General features: G+C 43.6%; 1 long non-coding RNA gene across 1 annotated transcript; it reads left to right on the top strand.

Annotated features, from left to right (window-relative positions):
- Window positions 1-6,427: 6,427 nt before the first annotated feature.
- LOC105271696 (uncharacterized) lies at window positions 6,428-7,866 on the top strand. Its single transcript, XR_892670.1, has 3 exons — window positions 6,428-6,683; window positions 7,161-7,300; window positions 7,382-7,866. It is a non-coding gene; the product is annotated as an uncharacterized lncRNA (long non-coding RNA).
- Window positions 7,867-8,904: the final 1,038 nt, after the last annotated feature.

The following is an 8,904-nucleotide window of genomic DNA, read 5'->3' as shown; positions in this document are numbered from 1 at the left end:
AGGTATCAAAAGGTTTTTTTCAGGGAAAAATCAGGCGTGTCCAGAGACGCCTGAATACTCACCATTTCAATCCCAATCTAACCGTAAATCTGTATCCGCCAATAACTCCGTCATGCCTCTATTATTTTCAGATTCAGCGGTTTATCTCCAGAAAAATTGTTATTCAATAAAATTAATAGATCGATTGGTTCGTTTGATATTACAGAGACATCGGTAGATACTCAAAATGGATATTAACTCGAAAACCATCAAAGTACCGGTGATTGATGGTCCCATTTGTCACGCGTTATTTATTCCCGTCGGTGAAGTGTCTCCACGCCTGGGACTATCACGGAGAGGTGGTGCCCAACCATCAAAGTCGTAATAAATTAATGACGCGGCTTCCTCGTTTCTGTAGTCGTTAAGTGTCCCAGTAGATCGTTTATCATTTCCACCTTTGGCTTATTAGATTTTTTTTTCGTTAATCACAATTAACATCATTGACAGTGAATTTTACAGGTCGATACGACGAGCTAATGCTATCACGCTCGTGATAAAGAAATGAAGATAATGGGTCAACAATAAATACCAGATAAAATGTTAAAAATTCAAGATATAGGATTTTTGTTTGTCTACGAAAAAAAAGGGACTGAGTGCCAGGCGAAGGGGTTGAACAATCCCCTCATTCGTTTGTCCATCGAGATTCGCCATTCTCCATCTACGACCCCGTGGCAACGGCAAAAGTTGAAAATTGCGGTGATTTAGCGCACCCTGCGCACCGACTTTAACCGCCCTAAACGCCGGGGGTTGACTCGCCCAGTAACACCCCCTCCTAGCTGTACCGATTCTAATCATCTCCACGTAGCTCTTTGTTACCAACTCTTTCCCTCACCCCTCACTTTTCATTATAAAATGTATTCATATATGCAATCCCAGCGTATATCCCCAATATACCGGCAAAAGTATTGTGTCGTTCCATAACAAGCTTTTTCTCTCCATTCTTTACTCTATGTACCGCTACCTATGTGCTGCATAACCCGAGAGGGTAACTGCAGGTTAAAGTAACTCTCTCACCGGCATACACCAGAGAAGAAAAGCTTCCACCCCTTCCACCCCTTCTACCCCTCATTTTCTATCCACTTTATATGCAGACCACCCTCTCTTTCTATATGTATATACACGTATATATTCGGCAAGTACAGCGCAACCCCAAGTAGCCTCACATCCTATTTTTTTACTCCAACCTCTTATTCCTGGGGCGCCTTTTGTCTCGAGGCACCCAGAGATTATTTTTCAAAATTGAAAAATTCCCATAAAAATTGTCAATTATTTCAAAAGACGCGCGCTGTCTCTCTATTCTCCCACACCGACAAATAAAAAATCAGCGACAATTATTATTATTATCATTATTTGTTATGTGCAGGTTTGGAGAAAAAAGTGGAAATTGCCCGGGGAAGATCCATCAATTTTCCGTGGGACAGGCTTTTAATTAAAACGGGGGTCTTGGAGCGAGTGGAATTGGGAGGTCGAATTCTCGTCTAGCTGAATCGGAGGGACGATTGCATAGCCCACGGGTGATATCCTGTCCTTCCACTTCATACGTTCTGCCTCTCTATCTACCTATTCTCTTGACCTAACCCCATCTTTTACCCACCCTAGTGCAACCCTGTGGCCGCACTCTCCGAGGGTTCCTCCATCTCCCTCTATCCCAATCACAGCTACGAACGGAGATACCCAATGGGAGCCAGGCTAGCTCCGCCATTATATCCTGGGCGCAAACCAATTATCAGGCTATTGTTTTTTTTTTCTCCCTGTTCCTTTATAAAATTGTAAAATTCCGGGGGAGGGGCGAGAAATTAGGGGGGAATAAAACTCCTGTTTAAATGGAGAAATAACGATTCTACGTAGTGAATAATCAACTGGTCGAAGGTGTGGGCTGCATGCATGATACTTGTGCTCACCGTGCGGAAAAATGAAGCAGGTAGACACGCGTGAAATTGCAAGTCTCTCGGAAAAATTACATCCTCAACTGTCCCAAGTCATTTAATTCATTGAAATTAGTGTATACAAGTGAGAAGATTGAATCGCATCCGGCAATTAACCTCACCAGTGTCGGGTTACTCGGAAAAAAAAAAATCAGGCATGTGTGTGCAAACGTAAATAACAGGCGTGGATGTCCATTTCGAATTTTACCGCATTCGTTGGGGTCACGATAAATGAACAAAACAATTCCAGGTACATAAAAATCATTTTTACAGAGTCTTGAACTTGGCGATTGGAGAATCAAACTGGTGTTGTTGTTGTTTTTTTTTTATGGAATTTTTATATTCGATCGATGAGGAAGAGAGAATTGCTGAATCGATATCCTCATAGACGAGTCGTTTCCAGTCATTCATAACGGCGCATAATCCCTGGGGAATCGCGACGCCATGTTGTAAAATGTGGAGTAAATCGGGATATTTGTCTTGCCCACGCAAACCCGAAGACATGGAAAGGTGCATGGGTTAAACCGGATACTGCGTTACGGAATAAGATATTATAATCTCACCAGGAGTCATAAATATTATTGCGGTGACGCTGCATTACCCGTGCTCGTAAAGAGCTGAACGTGTTGCCCGGAGGGTTAAATCGTGGAGCAACCCCGGTGGTGGGGTACGGTATAGTGACATTTTAGGAAGCCACCTCCGGGCCTTATTACGCCCGTAAATATCATTGATATCCGCGTTCATGTACTCGTAATCGCTCTGGTACCCGCTATATACATCGCAAGCCGTGCTCCTAAGTACAGTCTACCCAAGAGAAGCATCACCAGAGGATCACGGACTATTTAATAGACTTTATTGTGAGGAGATGTCAGTGTTAAAAATAATATTGCCCAAGCAACATTGTGGGGGTGTACACACAGCGTCTCGAGATAATGAAATTTACGATCCACCTAATTAGGAAGAGAGGAGAAAAATTCTTTCTTTAACGACTTTTATCTCCAACTTCTTTCAAACCCCAATAAATTTTTCTCATCCATGGTAAATTTCAACATTGTTATAAATAATTTCCATATTTACGTTTTTCCAATGGAATATATATAGGTATTCATTGAAATATCCATGGGCACACACGGTCATCGCTATTTAACATGGCGCAGTCACGATGGCGCAGCTTTTTTGCCTATTCTGCCGTGAAATTAGACTGCGGCTCGTCGTCCGCCCAACTCGACTACTTTTTTTTTCTCTCCCTTTCATTCCACCACCTCCCTCGGTTTCTCCCTCCCTTTATCGCCCCCTCCCATTTACCCCCCCACTCGAGCTTTCCCCTTACTGTTCACCCCCTCCATCATGACCAAACTATATCTCCATCTTTCTCAGTTGCACGTACTGCTCTTCGTACATTTCCCCCTCCACAACTCGACTCGAATACATATTTTACAGACATTCATGATGGCCGCCGCGCATCTGTGCGGACCTGTCTGCTCCCCCTCCCTCCCCATGCCGCCCTTCCCCTTCGCGCCATTACATTTTCCATCCCCATCCCCATCCCGTCCCCGTCGGTGCTTCTTCTACTTTTTTTTTTTCTCTCTTTCATTTTCCGCATGTTTTCTTTTTTTTTCTCCAATGTATAGGCTATAGTACACATGAGGGCGTGTAATGCTCAGTACGTGACACCATGAGGCCGTGGTCCAGGGAAAAACGGGACTCTTTTTTTTTTTTCAGGAATTTACACGGGGATATAGAATAGCGGATTGGATGATTCAACTCGTACCACTTTTCTCAGGCTATTTTCCGGGGAGTTACCTGATCGAATACGATGAAAAGAAAAGCGTCTTTTCTATCTCCCGCGAGAGACATATTTTTTCGATAACGATATTGGGGAGATGTGTCCACTTGTACTTTTATTTTATTCAAAATTTCGTGCTCAACTATTCGATGAGACAATTTCGTACAACTTCCTAGATGCATTAATTATTGAAGACATGCTGATGTATGAAGGCCTCATGATTGCATTAGGGCGTAGTGACCGCAGGTGCCAGGACTGTGGCCTCGGGACACCTACAAGTACCTACAAGTACCAACAAGTACCGCCCCATTCTCCAGACAAAAGTACGTAATCTATCTGTGTATAATGCGACCAAAATTACCCAGGTAATTCCATAATGAGGGGGCCCCCAGTCTCGGTACAGAGTGTGCCCCATAGATTATTGCTGGTGAGTTTTTCTTTGTGGAGGCAGGTATGTCGAGGATAATGATTTTATACTTTGTCGGTGCGTGGGTAGCGATTTTGCTCGGTACCACGTACCTTTCCTTGCACTCCACGCAGTCATTATAATAATTATCAATGCCATTTTACTCTGGACCCGATGCCGACGGCCCCAGCAAGGACGTACTTGCCTCCTTCCCCACCTCCTCTCGTGCCCCCTCCGCCCCACCCCACCCTTTCGCCCCGCGATTCTGAATATGTACGTGGAAGCACACACGGGTGCTTTACGACTCCTTGTCACGGACGTTACGTGCCAACTTTACTGCCAACCATTTTATAGGCCAACTTGCCTCGCACAGGACTGCGTCACTCTTCAGGACCAGAATCTCCAGCTATGGCCGTTCATCCTCAACTCTTCAGGATTTTTATATCCACCCAATTCTCGCTCTCTCCAAGCTAAGTCCACTGTAATCCCTGCGTAATGAACTAGAAAGGCGGTGATGATGGTTTCTCACCGTTGAAAAACGACAAGTACCGGGGCATTGAGAAGTTTGGTGGAGACATGGCAGTTGGAGTTTTTCCGAATTAACGGAAAGTTTTTTTTAAAAAAAGTACCTGGACCCTTTTTCATTACTGTATCTGCTGTCGATGCTCGGGCCAAAGTCGAGAATTGTCGAATTGTCGAAGGAGTCGTAAAAACTCAGGTGCCTTTTTTTTTTTTCACTTTATTAGTCGTCCTAAATGCCCTGGTACCGAAGAGCTTGTAGGGTTGCTTGGCCAATGGCTTTATGCAGGGGATTATAAAAAATAGAAGTGCTCAGGGAATTTCCACCATTTTTCGATGACTCTATGTTTCCAGGGATTTTATTAAATTATTTTACAACTTACTCACGGCAATTGCTGTTGGAGAATTTTTTTTTAGTAAGCAGAAATGTTTTTGTTGCTTTCAGATGGTGTTTTAATGTGGAAACGTCTTCAGTTGTCTGACCGTCGGATCCAAGAGGATGATTCTATCACTGGGAGCCAGTGATTCCTCCGGCTGCCTCCAGGTGGCATCAGCCACCAAGCGATTCAGTTTCACTGATGAATATATTCCATATGGGTTTAATGATCGGGTTATCAACTCAGCTAGGTCACGAGATAAGAGGTCAACACTTGGCTCAACTACAAATGCAATTTTTCTGGAAAATTAAATATAAATGAATAATTGATTTAAACTCGTCATCCAATTTCTTTTTTCAAGGCTATCGCGTCTGAAACGAGATTCCGATAATCAGCATTCAAGACAGTGTGTTGGGATTAAAATAGCTGTAGCAATTCTCGTGACCCAACGAGCTCTAAAATCATAAAATCATGTTTTCACGACACGTTGAAAAAAAGCGAGCACGACCCGTTGAGATCTTGTCCTATACCAACAATTTCAAGCCTACAACTCAATAAAATGTAAGACACCTAATTATCCCATTCATCCACACTGATAATATCGTTGACTCTCTTCCCCTCAGATTGGAGAATAAAATGATGATGTGGAGGTAGTGGAGCAGCTCGCAAACCAGCCAATAATTTCATTGGATAAGAAGGAAAAAAAAAAGTAAGCATAACAAGGGAGTGAAAAAAAAGTAAAAAAAAAGGAGAATTGTGTCCAGTTTTATCCTGCAACCCTCGGGTACAACAGATTCCCCGGATTACCCCGAGCGACTCTCCCTCCCTTCGCCCTCGTGGCAATAAAAGCTCAGATCGTTCCCCCGAGTTGTTTCATGGCGACGGCGCACGGTGGCGCCAGGTTCCTGCCATCACTTCAACATCTGCACACACATACACCAACACCCGAGTGACAAAAGCCACCTCCAGGTTGATGTGAGCACCCACAGGGGGTGGATATGAAAGGAGTTACGAGTGAGAGAGGCAGTGGCAGACGTGGCTGCGCATGATTCCAGGAGCACGAGGCAGGAGGGGTAGCCGATGATCCTGCGCACAGCAGAAAACAGCCCCTCTACTTCTCATTTTCATCCCCCGCACGTTTGCCATGCCCGGGGGTAGGTTTTTTTTTTTTTTAATTCGGGGGTGCATGCTAGACAAGCAGCAAACCCAGGTCAGATCGTCTCCGCGTGGCACTCAGCTACAAACTCCCTCGTCTCAAACAACCACCGGGTCTCATCACCTCCTGTTTTTCCTGGTGATCATCAACCGATTTCTTTTTCACTGTCGAGAGGATATCATCCGCGTTCGTGGCGAGTGTGACGGTGGCTGAATACTAACGCATCCGTAACTCCACTGGTCTGGCCAGCACAGCGACTGTCCTCCCAGTCGGACACCAACCGCGGAGCTGAACACGTTGCACCATCCAATCGTATTATTTCATGTCTCGAGGCTGTCATCATCACAATGAGAGAAAGCATCATCTCATGACCAGCATCATGGCTCTCGATAAACCATCGCCGCATCCGACTTAATTCCACCAACGGAGGGAGAGACTCAGGGTGTTGAGGATAGTGGGGGAGAGGACAACTGAGGTTAGTACGATTTTTCCATTGAATTTACAGTGACATTCGCATGAATTGGTGATATTTAGGATGTGTTTGTGGTGGTTGTCGGCGGGAGTATCGATCGCTTGTCACTCGATAGGCTCATAATTTAAAGGTGGAGAATCCCCCGGACGACAACCGGTCGTAGGGTCCCATTGGTCTCTCGGGGGGTCGAGAGGGAGGAGGAGGAGGAGGGGGGGCATTGCCACGATCGCTTGTCTCTTTGTCTCTTGTCCTCCAATATTCTCCAATCTCCTTCGATATCCTCTCCTCTTCCCTCTCCTCATTTCTTCAATTTCTCTTCAGCATCTCTTCTTTTGTTCCACTATCACTGACCGCTCATTGATTCTCGGTTATTTCTGCATGATAATCCCCCTCCAATGGGCCCTTGTCACCAGTGCAGGGGACGCATGTTCCTAACACCATGGTGTCGTTAATAACAGGGAGATTGATTTATGTCCGCAGGCAGATGTGCCAGGCTTTGGGCTTGAGGAATAGCCGAGGGCTTCTGCACGTGCTGAACCATCACGAGAATTGACTCGGTCATTCACCCAACTCGACATTCAGCAAATGATGCTGCAGTCTGCACCCAAATAAAATGACCGGTAATTAACTTATTTCAGTCTAGACAATTGTTTGTAGCTGTTTGCAAGTATCACTCACTTGATTTGGCTGGTTGTTTTTAGGTCAGCTGGGAGATGATGATTCGTTGGAGTTGAACGAATTGTGGATGACATTGGCGAGTGATGTGGAACCCCCTGTACGTATACTGAATGTATCCTGAGTGTAATCCTGTCCGGTATACCTTCAGTATACGTAACAGGAGGCTACACCGTTCTACGATGATCTTCGCTGGAGCAACTAACCTATTTATTAGATCTAAATACTTTTTATCATTGGGTTATGTAAGATCGATTGTAAGTGATTGTAATAATCCTTGGCTTAGATTATTAGACATTTATTTTGTTAACCTTATCGGAGATTATTATCGGTTCGTAAGGTGTGCCATTAAATATGTGAGATATTACTATCAATGGTATTTTTGTTGAGCTCTTTTCATCGGATTGGCAAATATATTCTTCTTGAAATGTCGTTGCGCCGGTTGTTGCAATATTTGTATGATCAGTGGGTACTGAATTATCATGGAATAAATGAAATTATATTTATGGAGTGGCTGTCTTTTGAAATATACTTTCACACTCAATTTTATCAATTAGAAAAAATAATATAATAATAAACTTAAATGCCCCCATGGCATTAATTAATCGGAATTGTAGCAAGTTGAAATAAATAATTTTTGTTAATTAAACTTCGTCTAGAAATAGAAAGAAATAATAATTTTATCAGGAACAAATCCGCCATCGTTCTGAGTTTTACAAAGGGGGAGAAGGGGTGAAGGTAGAGAGGTAGAGTGAAACTTTCTCTCGAACTTTCTCAAGAAGGGTTGCGGTCACTGCTGGACTTCTTTTACAGCCGACATGTTGAAAGGGTTTGGTGAAAGTTCTGCTGGGTGCAATAAAAAGCGAAATTTTTTTGGAAAGCCCCTCAAAAGGGTTTACTGCCTGGAAAATACAACGGGGTAGGGGTAGAATTTCACTTTTCACCCAAAGAGTTGGTCAGTTTTTTTTCACCTCTCGGTGGAGCATCACCGGGACCTCCGAGATTAGTCAGTTTAACGTTTAGTGTGAGGTAAGTCAACTTTATGTGGTGTTATAAAACGGTTTATTGGGATGATAAAGTTGATGAGGGATTAAGAGGTAAAGTTACTTGGGGAGGGATATCCTCACCCTGTTGACTTGAAATCACTTAGTCGTCCTTCCGGTATATTTGATACGTATTAATAATTTAAAAACAATTTCACTCTTCGAGAGAATAAAAAATCATTTCAAATTTATCTGCCGCGTACGAGAATTTCGAAATTAGCAAAACGGAGATTTACCGTGACAGCCACAAATCACGTGAAATGACGCGAAATCATGTGGAATCATGTGAAACTCAGTTCCTATTTATTCCTCAGCGTAGTAATAAATTTTGAATGTCGAAATTCCCTGAAATTCCAGTGCAACTGTCAAAGCTGTCAACAACACCCGAATTAGCGAAATATAAAATGGCAAAAAGACAAAAGAAAATAGTTTAGCGGGTCGTAAGTTTATCCAATACCGGGGAAAACTTGGATTGGCGAGTGGTGATAGTAAAGTTCGCGGGGTAG

This window comes from Fopius arisanus, unplaced genomic scaffold (assembly GCF_000806365.1).
Source record: "Fopius arisanus strain USDA-PBARC FA_bdor unplaced genomic scaffold, ASM80636v1 scaffold00119, whole genome shotgun sequence".
In the NCBI taxonomy this organism is placed as follows: domain Eukaryota; kingdom Metazoa; phylum Arthropoda; class Insecta; order Hymenoptera; family Braconidae; genus Fopius; species Fopius arisanus.
This window is presented reverse-complemented; position numbering and strand designations above follow the sequence as displayed.